The 13,853-nt window shown below is 43.2% G+C and overlaps 2 pseudogenes; one reads left to right on the top strand and one right to left on the bottom strand.

The window, feature by feature from the left end:
* LOC133758678 (high mobility group protein B3-like) overlaps window positions 1–552 on the bottom strand; it is a 40,834-nt pseudogene extending 40,282 nt beyond the window's left edge.
* A 392-nt stretch (window positions 553–944) lies between these two features.
* LOC133758336 (large ribosomal subunit protein uL10-like) lies at window positions 945–2,045 on the top strand (annotated as a pseudogene).
* Window positions 2,046–13,853: the final 11,808 nt, after the last annotated feature.

Genomic DNA, 13,853 nt, shown 5'->3' with positions numbered 1-13,853 from the left:
CTCTGCTATGGCCTGGGAAAGCAGTAGAAGATGGACCAAGTCCCTGGGCACCCGCACCCATGTGGGAGACCCAGAAGAAGGTCCTGGCTCCTGGCTTTGGATGGGCAGAGCTCCAGCCATTGCGGGCAACTGGGGAGTGAACCAGTGGATGGAAGACCTCTCTCTCTCTCTCTGCCTCTTCTCTCTCTGTGTAACTCTGACTTTCAAATAAATAAATCTTTTAAAAAGGAGAAGAAGAAGAATCCAGATGGTGGTGTTTTAGGGCTATTAGGGTCTTTTTCTTGCCTCCCTTAGTTGTCCCATAATCCTTCATTCCTGATCATAGAATACCTTGTCCACATTTGCCATTTCAGCACATTCACACTTCTCTCTCCCAGGCACTGTCTTCCAGCTCTCAAAACACTTCTTGGAAAATTCTGCAAAGTTGACAGTTGACAAAGGGACCTCTGGGTTTTTCTTCTTACGTTCTTCTCTGCATGTCTGCACAAAGAAGGTTGAGCAGACATCCTGGCCTTTGGCTTCCTGGGCCACCTTTAGCAGTCTTGACTGCATTGTTCACTAGTCTGAGCAGTGCAGGGCATGACGAGTGTCTCAGTGCTCCCTAGCCTGGAGCTAGCTGCCTCCACAAGAGCCGCCTCAGGACTGTATTCTACTGAAGGATCTCTACTAAAGTTCAAGGTCTGTTTTCAGGAAATCAGGCTAAGGAGGGATATCCCCTCTAAAGTTTTCCTTATCAGTGTGGAAAAAAAAAAAACTGGAAGAAGCGCCTGGCTCCTGGCTTGGGTCACTTTCACTCTAGCTGTTGCAGCCATCTGGGGAGTGAATCAACAGATGGAAGACCCCTCTCTCTGTCTCTACCTCTCTCTAACTCTGTCTTTCAAATAATAAAATAAATCTTAAAAAAAAAAAAGAAATTATGGCCCTTGCCAGGCGTCCTTGTGAGAGTGACATCATCTTTAAACCCCACGTGGCAATCCCTGACACACTGTCGTGATGCCCAGGGAAGACAGGGTGACCTGGAAGTCCAACTACTTCCTTAAGATCATCAGGAGCAGGTTCAGGCAGCTGCTCCTCTCTCGAGTCTGTCAGGCTCCCAAGCAATTTCAGGATGATTATCCAAAATGTTTCATCGTGGGCGCAGACAATGTGGGCTCCAAGCAGATGCAGCAGATCCGCATGTTGCTCCGGGGGAAGGCTGTGGTGCTGATGGGCAAGAACACCATGATGTGCAAGGCCATCTGGGGGCATCTGGAAAACAACCCTGCCCTGGAGAAGCTGCTGCCTCACATCCGGGGAAATGTGGGCTTTGTGTTCAACAAGGAGGACCTCACTGAGATCAGGGCTATGCTGCTGGCCAATGAGGTGCCGGCTGCTGCCCGTGCTGGTGCCATTGCCCCCTGTGAGGTCACTGTGCCAGCTCAGAACACTGGTCTGGGGCCCGGGAAGACTTCCTTTTTCCAGGCTTTGGGCATCACCACTAAAATCTCCAGGGACACCACTGAAATCCTGAGCGACCGTGCAGCTGGTAAAGACTGGAGACAAAGTGGGAGCCAGCGAAGCCACGCTGCTGAACTTGCTGAACATCTTGCCCTTCTCGTTTGGGCTGATCATCCAGCAGGTGTTCGACAACGGCAGCATCTACAACCCCGAAGTGCTGGACGTCACAGAGCAAGCCCTGCGCTCATGCTTCCTGGAGGGTGTCTGCAACGTTGCCAGCGTGTGTCTGCAGATTGGCTATTCGACTGCTGCATCAGTACCCCATTCTATCATCAATGGGTACAAGTGTGTCCTGGCTTTGTGGAGACCAAGTACACCTTCCCACTTTCTGAAAAGGTCAAGGCCTTCCTGGCTGATCCATCTGCATTTGTGGCTGCTGCCCTGTGTCTGCGGCCAGCACTGCTGCCCCTGCTGCCGCCGCCACAACCCCAGCCAAGGTGGAGGCCAAGGAAGAGTCGGACGAAGATATGGGATTTGGTCTCTTAGACTAATCACTGCAAAGCAGCCAGCTTTATTTGTGAAACAAGGAAATAAAGGCTTACTTCTCTTTATAAAAAAAAAAAAAAGAAATTATGGTACATGTACTCTATGGAATACTACACAGTGGTAAGATAATGAAATTGGTTATTTGCAACAAAATGGATGCAACTGGAAACCATTACACTTAGTGAAATAAGCCAGCCCCAAAAAGACAAACCCATAGGCTCTCCCTGATCTGTGGTAACTAATAGAGTACGTAAATAGGTAATCTATAGAAATGAAATGGACATTTTGAGATGCAATGATTTTTGAACAGCCCATGTTGTGACTGTTAAGAACAGTTTGTTTGTTTGTTTGTTTTTTCATAGTATTTATTGAGCTCTTTGCTCAGTGTAGGGTTAATCTTATGATTATAAAGTTAATTGAGGCCAGCCAGCGCCGTGGCTCAATAGGCTAATCCTCTGCCTGCGGTGCCGGCACACTGGGTACCAGTCCTGGTCGGGGCGCCAGATTCTGTCCGGGTCGCTCCTCTTCTTGTCCAGCTCTCTGCTGTGGCCCAGGAAGGCAGTGGAGGATGGCCCAAGTCCTTGGGCCCTGCACCCGCATGGGAGACCAGGAGAAGCACCTGGCTCCTGCCTTCAGATCAGCGCAGTGCGCTAGCCACATTGCACCGGCCACAGCGGCCATTAGGGGGTGAACCAACGGTAAAGGAAGACCTTCCTCTCTGTCTCTCTCTCTTTCTCACTGTCCACTCTGCCTGTCAAAAAATAATAAAAAATAAATAAATAAAAAAGTCAATTGAAAATAGGCCTTTGTAATAAATAAGAATTGGAATAGGAGAGGGAGGAGGAAGAAAGGGTGGGTGTGTATGCAGGAGTGAGGGTGGGAGATAAAGATTCACTAAGTTCCTAAATTTGTATATATGAAGTGCATGAAGTTTGTATACCTTAAAAGGTTTCTAGGTAAAAAAAAAAAATTTCATAGGAAAAAAGAAACAGGTATGGAAAGAAATCAATTTCTGAAGATACCATCTGGGTCCAATATTTCTATAATTTGCACTCCTCGTTAAACTCTGCTGTTTGAATTGATAAATTTCAATTTTTACTAAAGTGATTTCAGTTGTTCTTTATAAGAAAAAGCTTGATTAATAAAGGTAGACCAAGATTGAATATGTGACTATTTGATAGGTAATTTATTCCCTAATTTTAGTTATTTATATGAAATACTCAACATTTATGGATTTCCTACTGATTGTATTGTACTGTGCTAATCCCTGGAAATATAAAAATAAAAATATTAATCTCTCCATCAAAGAAGCAGACAACCTGACAAGAAAAACCATGATACAATGTGAAAAGAATAATTAATGCATTCCTGGATACAGTAGACCTTACAATATGGCTACTGCTGTGGTATGCATATGGTATAAGGGTACTCTCAGAATGTGGTGGTGTTAGGAGGTGGTGGGACCTTTAAGAGGTAGAGCCTAGTGGGAGGCTGTTAGGTCATTTCAGGGCACATGGGACCTGGGTTAGTTCTTGAGAAAGAGTAGCCATAAAAGAGCAAGACTGGTCCCTCCCCAGTCTCCCTGGCTTCCTGTCTCACCATATTATCTTCCCCACTTGCATGCACTCCTAGGTGATACCATGCGCCATGATGTGATGAAGCCAGAGCCCTCACCAGATCAAATGCCATGCTATTGTTCAACCTCTAAAGCTGAGAGTTAAATGCATCTCTTTTTCTTATAAAGTAACCACCTTCAGATATTTCACTATAGTAACAGAAAAGGGACTAAGATGGGAACCCAAAGCAAACTGGTGTGACATCCTATGGAAATCGAAAAATTTGAACCTGGTAAACCAGGCTGAATCAAGGATGGGAAGGGGCTATATCGAGTAGTAAGAACAGCCCATATTATGCATAGGTATGAGGAAATCAAACCACTTTGAGGAACTACAAGTATTTCAGCATCTCTCATCTGTGGGAGAAGGAAGAAAATGGCAAGAGGTGAGGCCAGAGAGGTTATGTGGAGGTAGCTTTAAATGACTTTAAATGCTAGCCTAAATATAATCAAGACCTAAAAATAGTACTTAGGTTCTGATAATGATATCTAAAGGTTAAATGGTTAAATGATGCACATTTTGCAATGTTACACACACACACACACACACATACACACACTCTACCTGCAGCTTACCTAGTTACATATTCATTTTCAAGTCCAGTACCAACTGACTCTCGGTTCAGAAATTCAACAGATGGCCAGGAACTCAGTGAGGGTAAAGGTAGACATGTTTCCAGTTGTTGCAGATACACCATAAATGGGTAACCTGGAGCTAATACTTCTTCTTGCACATTTGATCAGCATAAATCAATAACTAGATTGGCTGATGCCTCATATTCCCCATAAGCTTTGTAAGCTTTCCTTTCATTGAATAAAATAGGTGTTCATCATTGCCTCTTCTTTGAGAAAATGCTCACTAGCATAGCAAAGGCTCACTTACTACATAAGGGCACAGAGAATATATTACTGCCAGTTATGAAATTCAATGTGAATTTACTAACAAGAACTGTGGTGTCTGAGGACCAATTTTTAAAAATGTAGATCTAGTTCAATCCAACAAATACCCATTAAGTTTCCACCCCTTGAGAGCCACTGTTCTGGAGGCTCTGGGGGTATAAGCTAAATTCCCCATGTAAAAACAAATTTTCTCAATCATGCTATGAAGGGTTCTTTATATATCAAAGTTGGCAGGAAATAGAGGACTAAAATTGTTTCAAACTGTTGTTGGCAGTAAGCTTCTGTCTGTGTTAATTACACTCTGTGTTTGATGCTCATCATTCAGTCAACAGTTAACGCATTGTAGCCTTTCTGTGATTGACTAAATACCGAATTACTGTGTGCAGCTTGTTGGATTTCTGAGTTTATCAAATTTATATCATTTCCAAACTTGATGATCTAATAGTTTGGGTATTTTTCCAGCTCCAACTCCTTTGGGGGGAAAAAATAGTCGATGAAAATCCTGGGTACAAATACAGACACACTCAAGAACTAATGAAGAAGGACTTAAAAGTTTAGGACTTTTAAGAAATACAAATTTTTATAAAGATTTCTTTGTTTGTTTGAAAGGCAGAGTGACAGAGAGAAAGAGAGAAACAAAGCAAGAGAGAGCTGGTTTGTTACCCAAATGGATGCAAAAGCCAGATCTGGGCCAGGCTAATACCAAGAGCCAGGAACTCCACTCTGGTCTCTCATGTGGGTGATGGGGGCTCAAGTACTTGGGCCATTTCCTACTGCCTTCCTATGTACATTAGCAGGAAGCTGGGTCAGAAGCTGAGTATCTGGGATTTGAACCAGCCCCAAGAAATACAGATATTTGATGAAACTCTCCTATATTTGAAAGAAGAGATGGCTTATGAAAGACTAAATCTGGGGGCCAGCACTGGCACAGCCAGGAAAGCCAGCATCTGAAGTGCCAGCATCCCATATGGGTGCTGGTTCAAGTCCCAGCTGCTCCACTTCCAATCCAGCTCTCTGGTATGTCCTGGGAAGCAGTAGAAGATGGCCCAAGTCCTTGGGCCCCTGCAACCATGTGGAAACCTGGAGGAAGCTCCTGGCTCTTGGCTTTGGACTGGCGTAGCTCCAGCCATTGTAGCCATCTGGGGAGTAAACCAGCAGACAGAAGACCTTTCTCTCTCTCTTTGCCTCTGCCTCTCTGTAACTCTGCCTTTCAAATAAATAAATAAATCTTTTAAAATAAAATAATAAATCTGTATTACATTTGAGTATTATCTACTTATACATGATTACATAATGAACAGCTATCATCAAAAGAATTTACCAGAATTTAGGTGAATGCATACACATATATGTGTTTGTGTATTGTGTGCTTGGAATGAGACAGAGCTGTTAAAAAATAATTCAAGGGGTCAGTGCTGTGGCATAGCAGGTAAGGCTACCGCCTGCAGTGCTGACATCCCAAATGAGTGCTGGTTCAAGTCCTGGCTGCTCCACTTCCCATTCATCTTCCTGCTAATGTGCCTGGGAAGGCAGCAGAAGATGGCTCAAGTCCTTGGGCCCCTGCACTCACATGGGAGACCCAGAGGAAGCTCCTGGCTCCTGGCTTCGGATCTGCTCAGCTCCAGCTATTGAGGCCATCTAAGGAGAGAACCAGCAGGTGGAAGACCTCTTTCTCTGCCTCTGCATCTGCCTCTGCCTGTAACTCTGCCTTTCAAAGAAATAAATAAATCGTTAAAAAAAAAAGTCAAGGTAAAGATTACAGTGAAGAGAAAAAAAGTAGAAAACACATTGTGTGTTTCCAGTTTTATGTTCGGTATTCAGTTCTCAAAATATATAATAAAATTGGTATTTTTACATACAAGAGAGAAGATGGCACTGAATAGGCTGCTAATACTCAGTGGAGTGCTGGAAGCAGCTTGTACCACCCTGCAGGAGCTGATGTTATGCCTCTTCTCTCAGCTCTGTGTTCAGTGACTTAACATGAATACCTTAAAATTGGCTATGGTGAGAGAAGTTCCATCATAAAAATTGGCAAATGCTATAGATTTGAGCTACTTTTCCCAGAGAGGTGATTATCACTACATGTGTATATTTATATGCGTATCTAAACATACACATATATGTGTATATGCATGCATACATGTATAATATGTACATGCACATGTATACACACAAAACATATTAATGAACAGAAGTATAATGTAGGGACTGTTTTGGTTTTGGACCTTTATATGGGACATTGGGCAACTTTTCTCTTTACTAGTTATAAACACATGGATAAATATTAAATAGGTAATAAATAATAAAAGAGGGGGCGGAGCTGTGGCACAGCGGGTTAACTCCCTGGCCTGAAGCACCGGCATCCCATATGGGTGCTGGTTTGAGACCTGGCTGTATCTCTTCTGATCCAGCTCTCTGCTTTGGCATGGAAAAGCAGTAGAAGATGGCCCAAGTCCTTGGGCCCCTGCATCCGAGTGGGAGACCTAGAAGAAGCTCCTGGCTCCTGGCTTTCGATCGGCACAGCTCCAGCCATTGCAGCCAACTGGGGAGTGAACCATCGGATGGAAGACCTCTCTCTCTCTCTCTCTCTCTCTCTCTCTCTCTCTACCTCGCCCTGTATAATTCTGACTTTCAAATAAATCTAAAAAAAAATTTTTGACAGGCAGAGTGGACAGTGAGAGAGAGAGACAGAGAGAAATGTACTCCTTTTCCATTGGTTCACCCACCAATGGCCGCTGAGGCCGGCGCACTGCGCTGATCCGAAGCTAGGAGCCAGGTGCTTCTCCTGGTCTCCCATGCGGGTGCAGGGCCCAAGGACTTGGGCCATCCTCCACTGCACTCCTGGGCCACAGCAGAGAGCTGGACAGGAAGAGGAGCAACCAGGACAGAATCCGGCGCCCCAACTGGGACTAGAACCCTGTGTGCTGGCGCCGCAGGTGGAGGATTAGCCTATTGAGCCACGGCGCCAGCCCTAAAAAAAAATTTAAAAATAATAAAAGAGACAATATGTAACTAACAATGATCACGGTAAAGGAAAACAGATAAAATAGGAATTGAAATTCACAGCTGTTAAGTTTAACTCGAATAGCTTTACTTACAAAAGGAAAGAAGAATTCTTAGTCATTTAAAAAATTTGTTAGAGCTATGAGGGTAACTCAGTCTATATCTATTACAACTGTCCATTTCATCTATAAGGAGACAGAGGCACAGACAATTTAAATTGGCTTACCTATAATTACAATACTAGGCAAGTAGAAAAGCCAGGACTTGATTCAAGTTTTCTAACTCAGTTGTCTAACAGTTACATTAGACCTGTTGTGCTCCCTGTTGTGGCACCCAATCAAACTGAAATTGACAAAGTTAAAACATTAATGCTTCCATCAAATGTTCTTCAGTAATACAAAATACTTGTGTTTCAGGGCCCTTTTAAACAGAGCTATATTACAAATGTTTCTTTATGGAATCTTTCACTTATCCTTCCAAATCTGGATTATGGTCAACAGTATCAGATGGAAAAAAAAGAGTACAAAATTTTAGATGTTAGGATGGTCGAAGTATTTTCTTTTATAAAATCTCTATTGTAATCGATCATGGTGGAGACTGGTGGAAAATGAAGGTGAAAGCAATCAGCCCAGACCCACCCCACAGGAAGAAAACTAGGGGGGATAAATGCCACAGACTAATTCTACTTATTCTCTCTGAGCTCACAGTGAAGAGCATGTTAAAATATGTCAATTATTTCCATTCCCAGTGTCCCCTCATTAAGGCTACCAGCATCTCCTATCTGGATGATCACCATAGCCTTTTCCAATTCTGCTTCTCTACCCTGCAAGGTAAAATCCCTAAAAGATGTCCACTCTCTGCCTAAAAACACCAAAAAGCTCCTTATTGCCCCCGAAACAGAGTCCACGTACCCTGCATGGTTTTCAGGCACTCCTGCTCTCTGGCCTGTCCAGTCCCATCTTGAGGCTCTACTCCCTATTTGTGTAGGAAGACCCATTCACCCAACCTCTAACAGCAGAGTGGTCTTTCAACTCCTCAACTAGAGCAGGGTTTCTCTCACTTTTCCTTCTTTGCAGCTGCCTAACACCACCTTAATCTTCAGATCTCATACATGACTCCATTCCCTATACTAATATCCCTGACTTTGCCCCAGATCTGTTCTCCTCTCATCATACTCTGTGAATTGCAATGCTAGCTTCCCTAGTCTGTCAAAGGAAACCTAACTGGATCCATATCCAACAGTGAAGTATCAAACACAGAGATAGGCATCTAGAGAGCCATTTTTGCTTAAGTGTTCTCATAGCTAATTTTAAAGGGGATCCCTACTCAGTCACTACTGGTTCAGCTTGGGCTGGCTAAATCCCATAGGATACGTTGGCAGTTGGACCTTCCCTTGATGTTGTGAGGGACACAGACACTCAGTATGAGGTACCCCTAGTGTCACATGGCATAATCCTGAAGTGAAGTTTATTGCAAAGAGCTTTCAATCAAGCAGCTACAAAGTGCCAGTTGTTCTTCCAGTGGTCACAGGCGTGTAGCTGACCCAGCATGGCAGAAATGCCAGGGTAGGTGCTCCAGAAGAGGGATCCATACTTCCATATGCTTCTGGAAACGTTATCTCAAACAACCATCTCCTCCCACCTCGTTACCTCATCTTCTCTGGCTTCTGTCCATTGGAAATCTTCCAGAACTCACACGGCAGCACTAATGGGGTATCCAACTGCCACCATTAACTTCAATCTATTGCTTTTCCTACATAGGTAAGGTCTCATGGAAAAGGAGTATAAAATAATTTGGAAAAGATATAATTCTCCTGAAGTAACATTTAATGCTTTTTAATGAACACTTTGTTGTAGAAAATGATTTGGAGAAGATAAAACTAAAGGAGGAAAATCAAATAGGATTCTGTTTGTCATCTTTTACATCTACAAATAGGATTCTGTTTGCCATCTTTTGCATCTAATCTCTCCAACTGTGTGCCTCAGGTTGCTTGTTTTTAAAATAAGAAAAATAACAGCACTTACCTCATGAGTGATTGTGAGAATGAAGTACATGTAGATTAATATAGGTATGCTGCTAAGAATAGTACTTGTCACATAGAGTTTTTCACACACACATACACACATACACACACACACACACTTCGCTATTATCATATTCCTATTTTTGTTAACATCCATTTGAGATGTGATGGTGTCCCAAACTAAGAAATGGATAGATTTTAAATATTTATTATGAAGAGGGAGAAAAAAGGGGGAAATTAAGAATGATTACTATGTGTTGGCTTTGTGCAAGTAGTTGGGTGACAATAGATAACAAACACAGAAGGAGACAGCTCTCCCAGCCTCAGATATGAGCCTAAACATTCCCCAGAGTTGCTTTCAGGATGCTCTGTTGTTAAAGCTTGGGAAAGGTAACAAGTTTCCAACTGTTCTAAGCTTCAATTTCTTCATCTATGACAAAGAGTTAACAATAACTTATAAATGTGCACTTACTTCATGCAAATTTAATTACATGCAAATTTAACTCAGCAAAACAGACACAATGAGAGTAAGCATGATGGGCCAGCACCATGGCACAGCAGGCTAAGTCCCCTCCTAACACATCAGCATCCCATACAGGTGTCAGTTTGAGTCCCAGCTGCTCTGCTTATGATCTGGATCCCGACTAATGCCCTGGGAAAGCAGCAGAAGATGGCCCAATTCTTTGGACCCCTGCCACCAATGTGGGAGACCTGGATGGAGTATTAGGCTCCTGGCCCAGCCCTAGCCATTGCAGCCACTTGGGGAGTAAACCATCAGATGGAAAAATCTTTCTTTCTCCCTCCCTCTTTCTCTATAACCCTCCATTTCAAATAAATAAATAAAACTTTTTTAAGAAGGAGCATGAGAAAAAAAGAAAAAATAAATTATGTAATCATAGTTTAAACCATTCTACTCAATGAGCAGAGCTCCAAAATGAACATGGTAAGGAAGAAGAGAACCTGCAATTGCCTTAGTTGACTGGCAATTGCCAGTGTCTCTCATACACTGACGACAAGTTAATGCACATTGTTTTCGTATGGTATGTCCTTAAATGAAATCTAGTACAACTGGAACCAGTCATTCATTGGTTGACCAAAATACCATTAAAGCAAGGAATTATAAACGGTGAAATATATATTAGTATGTATTCATATGATATATATTAGTCATTCATTTTAACTTTAAAGACATAGATAGAAATCTATTATCCTGGCCGGCACTGCGGCTCACTAGGCTAATCCTCTGCCTGCAGCGCCGGCACCCTGTGTTCTAGTCCCGGTTGAGGTGCCGGATTCTGTCCTGGTTGCTCCTCTTCCTGTCCTGCTCTCTGTTTTGACCCAGGAGTGCAGTGGAGGATGGCCCAGGTCCTTGGGCCCTGCACCTGCATAGGAGACCAGAAGGAAACAGCTGCCTCTCGGCTTCGGATCAGTGCAGCGCGTCGGCCGGCAGTAGCAGCCAATTGGGGGCGAACCAACAGAAAAAGGAAGACCTTTCTCTCTGTCTCTCTCTCTCTCTCACTGTCTAACTCTGCCTGTCAAAAAAATAAAAATAAAAAATAAAAAAGAAATTATCCTATGTTTTGATATAGAGTCAAGACTGTAGAAATTTTTCTTAATGCCTTTATTTTTTCTAAGGATGGGTCCATTGACTGAATTTCCCTATCCTATTCCTGGAATAAACTTGCACACTTTCCAATTTCAAGTAACAGTACAACGTTAAGAGCAAGAATTATCAAGGGTGACACCTGAGAAATGAGTAAGTTTATTCATTGTAAATTTAAAGTCACTATAAGTTTAAAGGCACTGCCCCTGTGCAGCTATAGTCTAAGATCTACCTCTGTGGCGTGACATCATGCCTTTCTTATATTTGTGCTTCATGCCTGCACACCTTCATGCCAGCTCCCATGCTGACTGCTACAGCCACTCCTTGGTTCAAAAATTCTAGATTAGATGAACTGTGAGATCAATACTGTGCTATCATGTATTTCTCCTCTGCCTTCTCCCTTTTGGATTGTAATCATAACCCAAACATGTGAAGAGCAACTAAATCACCCCCAGAGCTTCCCCCCCCCCAAAAAAAACACAAGAATAATGTGGCTCCATTTCAAACAATCAAACTCAACAGAATCACAGGAAGCACCTGTGAGAGCACCAAATAGAGTCCTCTTGTTGCCCACAGTCAGAGTAGCTGCCCTCTACCTGCTGGCAGAAGTAGACACTAAAAGAAACAAATGCAAATGGACACTGGATGGTCTGAGATGTTCTGGGTTGGTAATGGGCAGCAGCTGTTTAGCCCACCCACCTGGATTATTGAGCCGTACATAGTATCCACAACTTTTCTTCTCACAAGCCATCCTCCAATAAGTTCATTCTCATTTTATCTCTCTCTCTCCCTCTTTCCCTCCCTCTCTCCCTCTCTCCCTCTCTCTCCTTCCCTCTCTCCCTCTGTCCCTCTCTCTCCTTCCCTCTCTCCCTCTCTTCCTCTCTCTTCCCTCTCTATTTCATGTTACTTTTATGTACCATTCCAGTGCCAAGAACAAAAGGGACCCTGTGGACTTGCCAAAGTCTCTTGAGAAAGTGCCCTCAGAGCGAAGCTGTGTCCTAGGTAACAAGCTGCTCAACCACAGTTCTCTGTGCTCCTCACCTCAGTGTCCAAGCAATGGCCATGTCCAAATGCAGGACTCACCTTACTCTTCTCCTGCATCCTACTCAGGCCAAACCCCAGCACTTCCCTGCCTTGGATTTAGGTAGTAGCCTTCTGAACAGACTACCAGTGATCCACACCTTTCTCACATTCCATAAGTTGAGTTTCTACCTCATGTTATCTCTTTCTCCAAAACCCTCTAGCTTCTATACCTGCGATAAAAATATCAGTTTTTAAATACCTTTCAGGTCTGTCCCAAATGACAAGTCCAGCCTCATCTGTAGCCACTCCTGATCCCCAACACTGTCTACTTGAGCCTCAGTGAGCTACCAATTTACTCTAGCCTCTTACTTAGGTTGTTCATTCTGTTGCTCTCTTTCTGGAATATTCTCTCCAAACTCATGATGAGCTCCTGCTCATCTATCAAGAACTGAGTTGAGGGAATCAGCACTTTGGTGCAGTGGGTTAAGCTGATGCTTGCAATAGTGGTATCCCATATTGGAGAGCCAGTTCCAGTCCCAGCTGCTCTGCTTCCCATCTAGCTCCCTGTGCCTGGGAAAGTAGCAGAAGATGGCCCAAGTACTTGGACTCTTGCCATTCATGTGGGAGATCCAGATGGAACTCCTGTCTCCTGGCTTCTGCTGAGGTCAACCTTGGCCATTGAGGCCATTTGGAGAGTGAACCACCAGTTGGAAGATATCCTCTCTCTCTCCCTCTCTCTCTCTCTCTCTCCCTTCCCTCTCCCCACCCCCATTTCTCTTCCTCTCTATCACCCTGTCATTCAAAATAAATTAATAAATCTTCAAAGAACTAAGTTGAATAGCATCTTCACCTAGACTCATTCCTTCACTCATGTACTCACTCACTGAGCCCCAGCCAGGTGTCAAGTATTGCCCTTGGCCTTGGTGATGCAATTGGCAGCAGCCTGGCATCAAGAGCACTCCATTCAGTGAGGAATACAGAAATCAAACAAGTACAACAAACGTTTGTTAAGACCGAAACTGCAACAAAAGCAAAAGAAGTGCTTCCAGCAAAAGAAACACCATTTGCAAAGTATCTGGGATAAAGAGGGCCTAGTAAATGGGACAGAGCAAGAAAAAGCTAGAGTGGGGCAAAAGAGAGGGCTGTAGTGAGTGAAGACAGCAGACGCCAGACCACATGAGGCTTTGGTATCTGTAAAAGGAGTTTGTGTTTCTTTTTAGAACAGTGAGAAGATGAGCAGGTTTGCTAGTGGAAGGGTGATGAGATCAGATATGGAAAAGAGGTCCAAACTATTCTGCATGGTACCACCTTTGAATTCTACATTTGCCACAGATATATGCAAGTTAGATAAATCATGTATGATAGAAATGACGGCCTCTCTGTCCATCATCTGGCACTAACAAATGATCTCCATGCCAGCATCCCTGTATCTCACCCTAGATCCAGCCTGGTTGATCCTAGTATTAAGGAAAGATTGTCATCTTGCTTCCAGGTTCTCTAGAACAAAGAAATTTAATCAAACATTGTTATACACTTAGCTATTGTATTTCTGTTTTCTAATAGCTGCAAATATTTTTTTTCAGGACCAAAAATGTTATATTGATCCTTTCTTATATATCATCCTTGAGATGACATCATATTTAATATTTATAAATATATGTCATCATCTATTTTACAAAAAAACTCTACTTGAGAATTTTCTT

This window comes from Lepus europaeus, chromosome 4 (assembly GCF_033115175.1).
Source record: "Lepus europaeus isolate LE1 chromosome 4, mLepTim1.pri, whole genome shotgun sequence".
Classification (NCBI taxonomy): domain Eukaryota; kingdom Metazoa; phylum Chordata; class Mammalia; order Lagomorpha; family Leporidae; genus Lepus; species Lepus europaeus.
This window is presented reverse-complemented; position numbering and strand designations above follow the sequence as displayed.